The sequence below is a fragment of the Myxocyprinus asiaticus genome, chromosome 39, assembly GCF_019703515.2.
Source record: "Myxocyprinus asiaticus isolate MX2 ecotype Aquarium Trade chromosome 39, UBuf_Myxa_2, whole genome shotgun sequence".
Lineage (NCBI taxonomy): Eukaryota > Metazoa > Chordata > Actinopteri > Cypriniformes > Catostomidae > Myxocyprinus > Myxocyprinus asiaticus.
In genome coordinates this window covers 14,143,450-14,152,434 of record NC_059382.1, presented here as the reverse complement: position 1 = coordinate 14,152,434, position 8,985 = coordinate 14,143,450, and positions in this window count along the sequence as shown.

Below are 8,985 nucleotides of genomic sequence, written 5' to 3'. Positions count from 1 at the left end.
AGGCAGAAATACTTGCGAAGTGTCATAGCGCGAATTGCAAGTGAGCAGCTAGTGAAGAGTCACGGAGAAATGTTACGTATGTTACCAAACACTGACCGTCCCATTGAAATACTGACTGGGAAATCGAGACGGGATCCCTCGAAATCCAGAGCGAACTGGATACGAGGGCTGGTCTCAAAACGCATCTTTGGTTTCTTGTTGTTTTTCGTTTGTTTTATCCATATAAGTTAATTTGCAGTTTGTGGCAAAAGACATATTTGGTCATTTTATTTATTTATTTTTATACATAACACTAAACAACAACAACAACAATAATAATAATAATAATAATGTATTATTATAGAACCAACTCCTAACGTTCTAGGAACGTTCATTTTAGGTTTTATCTTTTTATAACCAACGTTGCAGTGAAATTTGGTGTGACAACCTAATATAAACGTAAAGAATCATTATCTAATGATTATTATTCATTTTTGCATTATATATACATTTACATGCAATATTGTATCCTACTTGCACATTGTAACATCAACACATTATAATGTAAAGTGTGACACATCTATTTGAATTTTTTTTTCTAAGCAACCTTGATTCATAAAATTCACACAATCTTTATTATTAGACTCAACTCTATATACTGTACCAGTGCTGGAAACATTATATTGGGCTCCCTAATAAAATAATACAACTCTGTTGCTGTACAGTAATAATGCAGTGATGACAAGGATCTTTAGCTACTTACATAATGCAGAAATCACTTAAAACCAAACTCACCTGGGAATAGGATTGAAACACCTCCATGTACTGTACATCACAATGCTGTTCCCCAGGGGCTAACGAGCCCATTAGCATCCATTTAACTTATGCCTAGACCTCTTCTAACTGCACTCTCTTTCGGAAAACATGATTATATGTAGCGTCAAGTTTATATATATAAAAAAATGAGCACCATATGCCTGAGTAGAAATGCAGTTTGATTGTTTGATGTACAAACAAAGAATGCATCACTTTCAGGGCTTCTGTTCTAGGTCAGTCCTTGAAATTCACTGTCCATTCGCTTTGCTTTGAGAAAACACACTTTGCTGAATTCACAGTCACTTTAAGCAATAGTTCACCCAAAAATTAAAATTCTGTCTTCATTTATTCACCCTCATATTGTTGCAAACCCATATGATGAGGAACAAACAAAAATTTAAGCCGTAATCACTGATAATCTTCCCGTCCAGTGAGCTGTTCCCTGCTGTGACTGAAATCATTGTCAGATTTAGTGAACCAGATAAATGATTTGAAAAATTAGTTCAGAAACATCTTTCATAAACTCCTGAATGTGCCCAGTGGCACTAGGGTGGACATCAAGCTTTTTGGTGAACAACGACTTCAATTTCAGTCTGTATCTCACAAAAAACATTCATAATTTTTGAGTGAACTATTCCTTTATTGGATAAATCCAAACACAGTAGCGGTTCTAGCTTGTATGCGCCCTGGGCGAAACCCGGTTCAACACGCCCCCAAAGTTGTTGACCGGGGGGGTCTGTGTGGTGCCTCGTGCCGCACCACCGCAAGATGCCATCCCCCACCCCCACAAGGTGCCACCCTGGGCCCATGTCGCCCATGCCTAAATCCGCCACTGTCCAAATGTGATATTAATGTGAATTTGAATAGGAGTTACCAGCCATGCTTTTTTCCCATCACATTGGCAAACACTTTTGGGTTACACTGATTAAACAATCATAACATAAATGATCTGAGGAGGAATAATCTCTTTTGTATGCTCATAAGCAGGGCTTTTAGCATTGGACACTCTGAAGAACGTTGCATCTTGGCAGCCACTACATCTTTGCTCCATAATTCACATTAACACTAGGTCACAGGCAATCTGCAGCTGTGAAAAATGGTATGTGTCAAATGCATTGCACAAACAAGCCCAATGAACAAAGCCAGTTAAATCTCCATGGAGATAAGAGAGCATTTGGCAGCTTGAAAAGAAAGATGGATTTACTACGCTGTCCTGATTTTAACTCATAAACATTTGCACATTCAGTGGACCTTCTTGCTCAATGGTTGTATTGTTAAAGGGATAGTTCACCCAAAAATGAAAAATCTGTCATCATTTACTTTTACAGTATGTTGTTCCAAACAAATGTGACTTACTTTCTCCTGTGGAAAATAACAAGAAATAATCTAATTAATGTTTGCTGAAATCAATACAAAGGCAATACATAGTGATTCATGTTAACACTTAGAACCAGTGAGGTTGTGACATGATGTCGTGACATTTGTAATGTGACGCACGAGTCACATGGACAACTTTATGACGCTTTTGGGTGCTTTATTTAGAGTTAAATTGTGTCACTACGTGCTGACATTGTATTGAATTCAGCAAGTGGAATGTTAATTTAATTATTTCCTTTTATGTTTTACAGAAGAAAGAATGTTATATGGGTTTGAAACAACATGAGGGTGAATAAGTGACAACAGAATTTTCAGAATAGAACAGAATATATATATATATATTTATACACACACACACTGACGGCAAAAAGTTTGGAATAATGTTCAGATTTCGCTGTTTCGGAAGGAAATTGGTACTTTAATTCACCAAAGTGGCATTCAACTGATCACAAAGTATAGTCAGGACATTACTGATGTAAAAAAACAGCACCATCACTGTTTGAAAAAAGTCATTTTTGATAAAATCTAGGCAGGCCCCATTTCCAGCAGCCATCACTCCAACACCTTATCCTTGAGTAATCATGCTAAATTGCTAATTTGGTACTAGAAAATCTCTTGCCATTATATCAAACACAGTTGAAAGCTATTTGGTTCGCTAAATGAAGCTTAACATTGTCTTTGTGTTTGTTTTTGAGTTGTCACAGTATGCAATAGACTGTAATGTCTTAAGGTCAATATTAGGTCAAAAATGGCAAAAAAGAAACAGCTTTTTCTAGAAACTCATCAGTCAATCATTGTTTTGAGGATTGAAGGCTATACAATGCTTGAAATTGCCAAAAAACTGAAGATTTCATACAAAGGTGTACACTACAGACTTCAAAGACAAAGGACAACTGGCTCTAACAAGGACAGAAAGAGATGTGGCAGGCCAGATGTACAACTAAACAAGAGGATAAGTACATCAGAGTCTCTAGTTTGAGAAATAGACGCCTCACATGTCCTCAGCTGACAGCTTCATTGAATTTTACCTGCTCAACACCAGTTTCATGTACAACAGTAAAGAGAAGACTCAGGGGTGCAGGCCTTATGGGAATAATTACACAGAAAAAGCCACTTTTGAAATAGAAAAACAAAAAGAAAAGGTTAGAGTGGGAAAATAATTGGAAAAGAGTGTTATGGATTTTAACCCCATTGAGCTTTTGTGGGATCAGCTAGACTGTAAGGTGCGTGAGAAGTGCCCGACAAGTCAGTCACATCTATGGCAAGTGCTACAGGAAGCGTGGGGTGAAATGTCACCTGAGTATCTGGACAACAAAGGACCTGCAAAGCTGTCATTGCTGCACGTGGAGGATTTTTTGACGAGAACTCTTTGAAGTAGTTTAAGAAGTTCTGATTTTTTTTTTTTTTTTTTTTCACGTGTTAATGTCCTGACTATACATTGTGATCAGTTGAATGCCACTTTGGTGAATAAAGGTACCAATTTCTTTCCATAAGAGCAAAATCTGTACATTATTTCAAACTTTTGCCCGCCAGTGTGTGTGTGTGTGTGTGTGTGTGTGTGTGTGTGTGTGTATATATATATATATATATATATATATATATATATATATATATATATATATATATATATATATATATACACAGTGTTGGGGAGTAATGGAATACATGTAACGGGATTACGTATTTAAAATACAAAATATAAGTAACTGTATTCCACTACAGTTACAATTTAAATCATTGGTATTTAGAATACAGTTACATTCTAAAAGTATTTTGATTACTGAAGAGATTACTTTGAATTTTATTGTCATTTGTTTCATTTAATATTTAGTCCTTTCAGATATAAAACATTTATACATATAAATGATGTGATCAAAGTGCATTTGAACATCGGTGAAACACTTTCTTATGATGTGTTACATTCATACGAGCAGACAGAGAAGTAAGATTGAAGTAAGTTTGGAGCAGAAGAAATAGAAATAAACCTTGTGTAAATTGTCAGCTTACCGCTAAGCTAAAATGCTATTTGTAGCCATTTTACATGCACGTTACCAGGCACGATCATATTTTTTTATCAAGAAAATTCACGTTGGATCATAATTTCTTTTTTTCTAGTAAGACCTTTGATATTAGGGCAAAAATCGTATTCTTGATAATAATTTTTTTATTGTTTTCCTGTAAAAATATCTAAAAATCCTTAAAAATCCCCTACACGAGAATGCGGAACTAGAGCTATTTAGATAACCCAAGGTTGATGAAAGAATTTTATCACTCTCTATATTTAAATGAACACTTTGCCTCAGGAAATCACTTTACATTACACAAGAAAATGTTAAGAAAACTGGAGTCGGGGGGAGTTACGTGACACCATGCAAGGAGCAGACGTGTGAGCAACGAGCTCTGCGCATTTTGCTGAATTTTCAATTGTTTTCATATTATAATCTGGTGAAATTTGATACACCCAGTTACACATTTGCCCTTTGTTACAAAACAAGGCAAAGAAGTCAAAATCCTCGGACTATGGAGACATTAAAAGACACTTACATGTTCAGGATGAAAGCCCCGACAGGCCTACAAACCGGGGACTCGATTTGGATGGCGCGGTGGGAGAGGAGATCCAGCATCAGTTGTCCAACATGTCGGTGATGTTGACGAAGATTCTTGCTGACTTGGAGGATCTCGCTGTAATACATCGATCGATCACGCTGATGGAAATAAAATTCTCCGAGTTAGGTACAAGAGTGACTTATGTTGAAAAACGAATCGATTTTCTGGAATCTTCAGAGAGGGAATTAACCGCTAATCCACCCGCGACCAAAGTTGATTTGGAACATCTCCTTGAAAAGCTTGAAGATCTTGAAAATAGAAGCCACAGGAATAAAGTTCGAATTGTTAGAATTCCTGAGCATGAGGAGGGCAGAGATATGGTGAAATTCCTAGACGAGTTTTTCCCGAGTCTGCTCGATATAACAGGCCACAAGCTGGAAATCGAGCGAGCTCACAGAGTGCCGGCTCGGAGATCTGCTGAGGGAGATAGGCCCCGATCGATTCTGGACAGATTTCTGAGATCATCCGATAAAGATCTTGTGTTGCGCCAAGCGAGGAGCAAAGGGAAGCTTTCTTGGAAGAACCATAATATTTTCTTGTTCCCGGACTTTGCGAGTTCGACAAGAGAGAAACGCGATCGGTTCAAGGAATGTAAGAAACTCTTACATCAGAAAAAGATCTCGTTTGCTTTAATGTTTCCTGCCAAACTGAGAATAGAAACGAAGGTTGGTCGCAAAGTATTTACATGTCCAAATCTGGCAATGTCTTTTATAGAATCAATGACTGAGTAAACCATTGGATGTTTCTAATGTGAGTGGGCCTGACTCGCTATACCTAACTCTTGAGGAAGCTGGGCGACATTTTGGATTTTTTGCGTTGGCTCTGCCGAGCGGCTGGAGCTTGTTTTGTGAATAACACTTTTCCTTAAAGAAACTTTTGCATTGATGAAAGATTACTTTTGCATTGAAGTTCCCGGACAGATTGAGAGTAGACACTACGGATGACCGCAAAATATCTACATGCTGCTCACACAAAGGATGTCTTTTATGAAGTCGACGGATTATGTAAATCATGGTATATACTTTTATGCAGCCTCCGAGTGAATTGACTCGATCATCCGGGGAACTGGGATGCCGGTTTTGTTTCTTTTTGTATTGGTTCCGCCTAGCGGCAGGAGCTTGTTCTGTTGAATAACATTCCTTTGGAACAGCTGTGGATTAATCTGTTCGTTCTTCGTGCTTATTCCTCCTGCTGGCTGTAGTTTGTTTTGTTGAGTTTTTTTTTTTACGAGACTTTGGAATGATTACGTCATCCGCTGACCTCAACAGCTGGCTCACTGAACATTCGTTTGTCTGACTGAGGAATCTGAATGGTTTTATATCAGCTGGAATATGTTTTGTGGAAGATTACACCTTTGAGACAGTTCTGTGAATGAATCTACACATTCTTTGTGTTCATTCTTCCTATTGACTGGGTTTATTTTACAAAGTATTTTCTGTTATGTAATTTTGCCTCACAAATTTTTGAGGCAAAATTGAGCAATCCGATGGCAAAGTTGTCATGGGGGCTCGTGTGCGTTCATGGACCTTTTGAGTTTTAAGGGACTGACGCCGGTTGGCGCTGTCGTGAGTGGGGTTAATGCGCACGTTTTTCTTTTTTCTGTTTGTTTTGTTCGGGGGGAAGTTCGGGGGTTGATTGTTTCACTAATGGGGAATGTGGTCTGTATAATTTTGTTTTTGACACACAATTTATTTTTTCTACTATATCAAAACGTCAAACGTTAATACGAGTGTACTATCTCTCTCCACATGGAATGTGAATGGGTTGGGGCACCCCATAAAAAGAAGGAAGGTTATTTCTTTTTTAAACGTAAGAAATATGATATAGTGTTTCTTCAAGAAACATATCTCTCCCCGCAGGAAGCTGAAAAATTTGGGAAGATATGGGGTGAACATGTTTTCTTTAGTACTGGCTCAAGTAAGAGCAAGGGAGTCATTATATTGGTAAATAAACATCTACAATTCAAATGTCTCAAACAGATTAAAGATAAATTAGGAAGAGTCATTATTGTGTTAGTTGAAATTCAAGGGCAAAGGTTGATTTTGGCTAATATTTACGCACCTAACGCTGATGATCAGGGCTTTTTTATAGATCTTGAAGGGATGTTGCAAGCCGCTGGCACCCCTCATGATATAACATTGGGAGGAGACTTTAATCTATTGATGGATTCAGTCCTTGATCATAGTGAAGCAAAAGTGTGCAAGCCCCCTAGAGCAACATTGATGCTTCACAGGATGTGTACAAATCTTGGTCTTACAGATATTTGGAGACTTTTGAACCCATCTGGTAGGGACTATACATTTTTTTTCATCAGTCCATAAGATTTATTCTAGAATAGATTTTTTTTTAATATCTAAATCCTTCATTTCATCTGTTGTTGATTGCTCAATTGGAAATATCTTAGTCTCAGTTCATGCTCTGGTTTGTTTAGAGGTGTTGCCACATATAGAGAAAAATAAATCATATAGTTGGCGCCTTAATGTATCCCTTCTGCAAAATCCTGATTTCCAACAAATGTTAAAGACTGAAATCAGTGTTTATATGGAGACCAACTGGTCCTCAGTATCCTCTGTTTGCGTGGCTTGGGAGGCACTTAAAGTGGTTCTTAGGGGTCGTATCATACAGTATGCCTCATTCATTAAAAAAATCCAAAGCACAAGAATTTGTGGAGTTGGAAGGAAATATTAAAAGTGCTGTGGCGGAGCTGAAGTGCCGTATGTCATCTGATGGCCTCAGAGAATTGACCTGATTGAAATATAGAGTCACGGAAAGTGGAGTTTTGGTTATTCAGGGAAAGACATTTATACTTTGAGTCGGGTGATAAAGCAGGAAAACTTTTGGCTAGATATATAAAGCAGAGAGAGTCTTTTTCTATCATTCCCTCAGTGAAATCTGCTTGTGGTGAAATATTTACCTTGGCTATTGATATTAATAATGCTTTTAAAGAGTTCTATCTTGATCTCTATGGTTCCATGTCTTCATCCACTGATGAAGATATTAGGTCCCCTTTCTGTTGGTCAGATTGGATTGTGAGGGGGGTTAATACACTTGGTGACCTGTATGAGGGTGGAGTATTGAGATCTTTTGAAAATTTGATTCAACATTTTGGGATTCCCAGATCTCAATTTTATAAGTATTTACAGCTGTGCCACCTGCTCTGCTCTGTTTTTGGGAGTAGCATACACCCCCCTAGAGCCTCAGATACTCTGGAAGTGGTGATTGCTGCTTTTGGGGAGGGTCATGAGGCATCAGTGTATTACTCCTTGTTAATTCAGAGTCTGGGGGACAGAGCTTTAAATTCTCTTAAAAGATTATGGGAGAAAGATTTAAACTTGGTATTGGAGGAGGGAGTGTGGGCAAGGATTCTAAAAACATAAAGTCTGCATCTAGAGATGCAAGGGTTCGCCTTATGCGAGTTTAAGATTTTACATAGATTTTATTGGACCCCGTCTAGATTGTATAGGCTTGGTCTAAAGGACACACCCATTTGCTGGCAATGCCATACTGAAGATGGAGACACCATCCATGTATTTTGGGGGTGCCTTAAGATCCAAGAATTTTGGCTGAAGGTGCAAAGTTTTGTGTGTGATGTGTTGGGCACTCAGGTCTTGTTCTGCCCCAGACTCTGTATTTTGGGAGATAGGGAGGTCAAGGTTTTGGTAGATAAGTATATGAAGGAATGGGTTTTGACCAGTGTGATGATTGGTAGGCAGGTTAGTTTGAGGGGGGGGGACGACGACTTACAATAAGAAATGGGGCAATTATTTAGCATTTTTGAGGGAATCTCGAGGTGGGGCGTTGGAGGGAGTAATTTAGAGTTTAGTTGTTTTTTTTGTTGTTTTGTTTATTATTATACTTGATTATTGTATGTTATTTTATGTTGTTGTTTTAGTTTTCTGTGTGTGTGTCTATATTCTATTGACCACAGGGGTGTTCGTGGGGTGGGGGTCAGGGTGGGTTGAGAGTTTGGTAGGGGGAGGGGATATAGTGGGGGTTTAATGTTCAAAGTGTTTGGTTCATTATATAGATGTTGTTGTATTTTTTGTGTTAATTTATGAATCAATAAAAATTTTAATAAAAAAAAAAAAAAGAAAATAGAAAACTGGAGTCAGAAATGGTCTGTTTTTATGGTTGATTCTTGGTTTGTTTAGCCAAGGCCATATAATTTTAAACCAGATGCCAAATGAGATCAAAAGAAGTAATTTT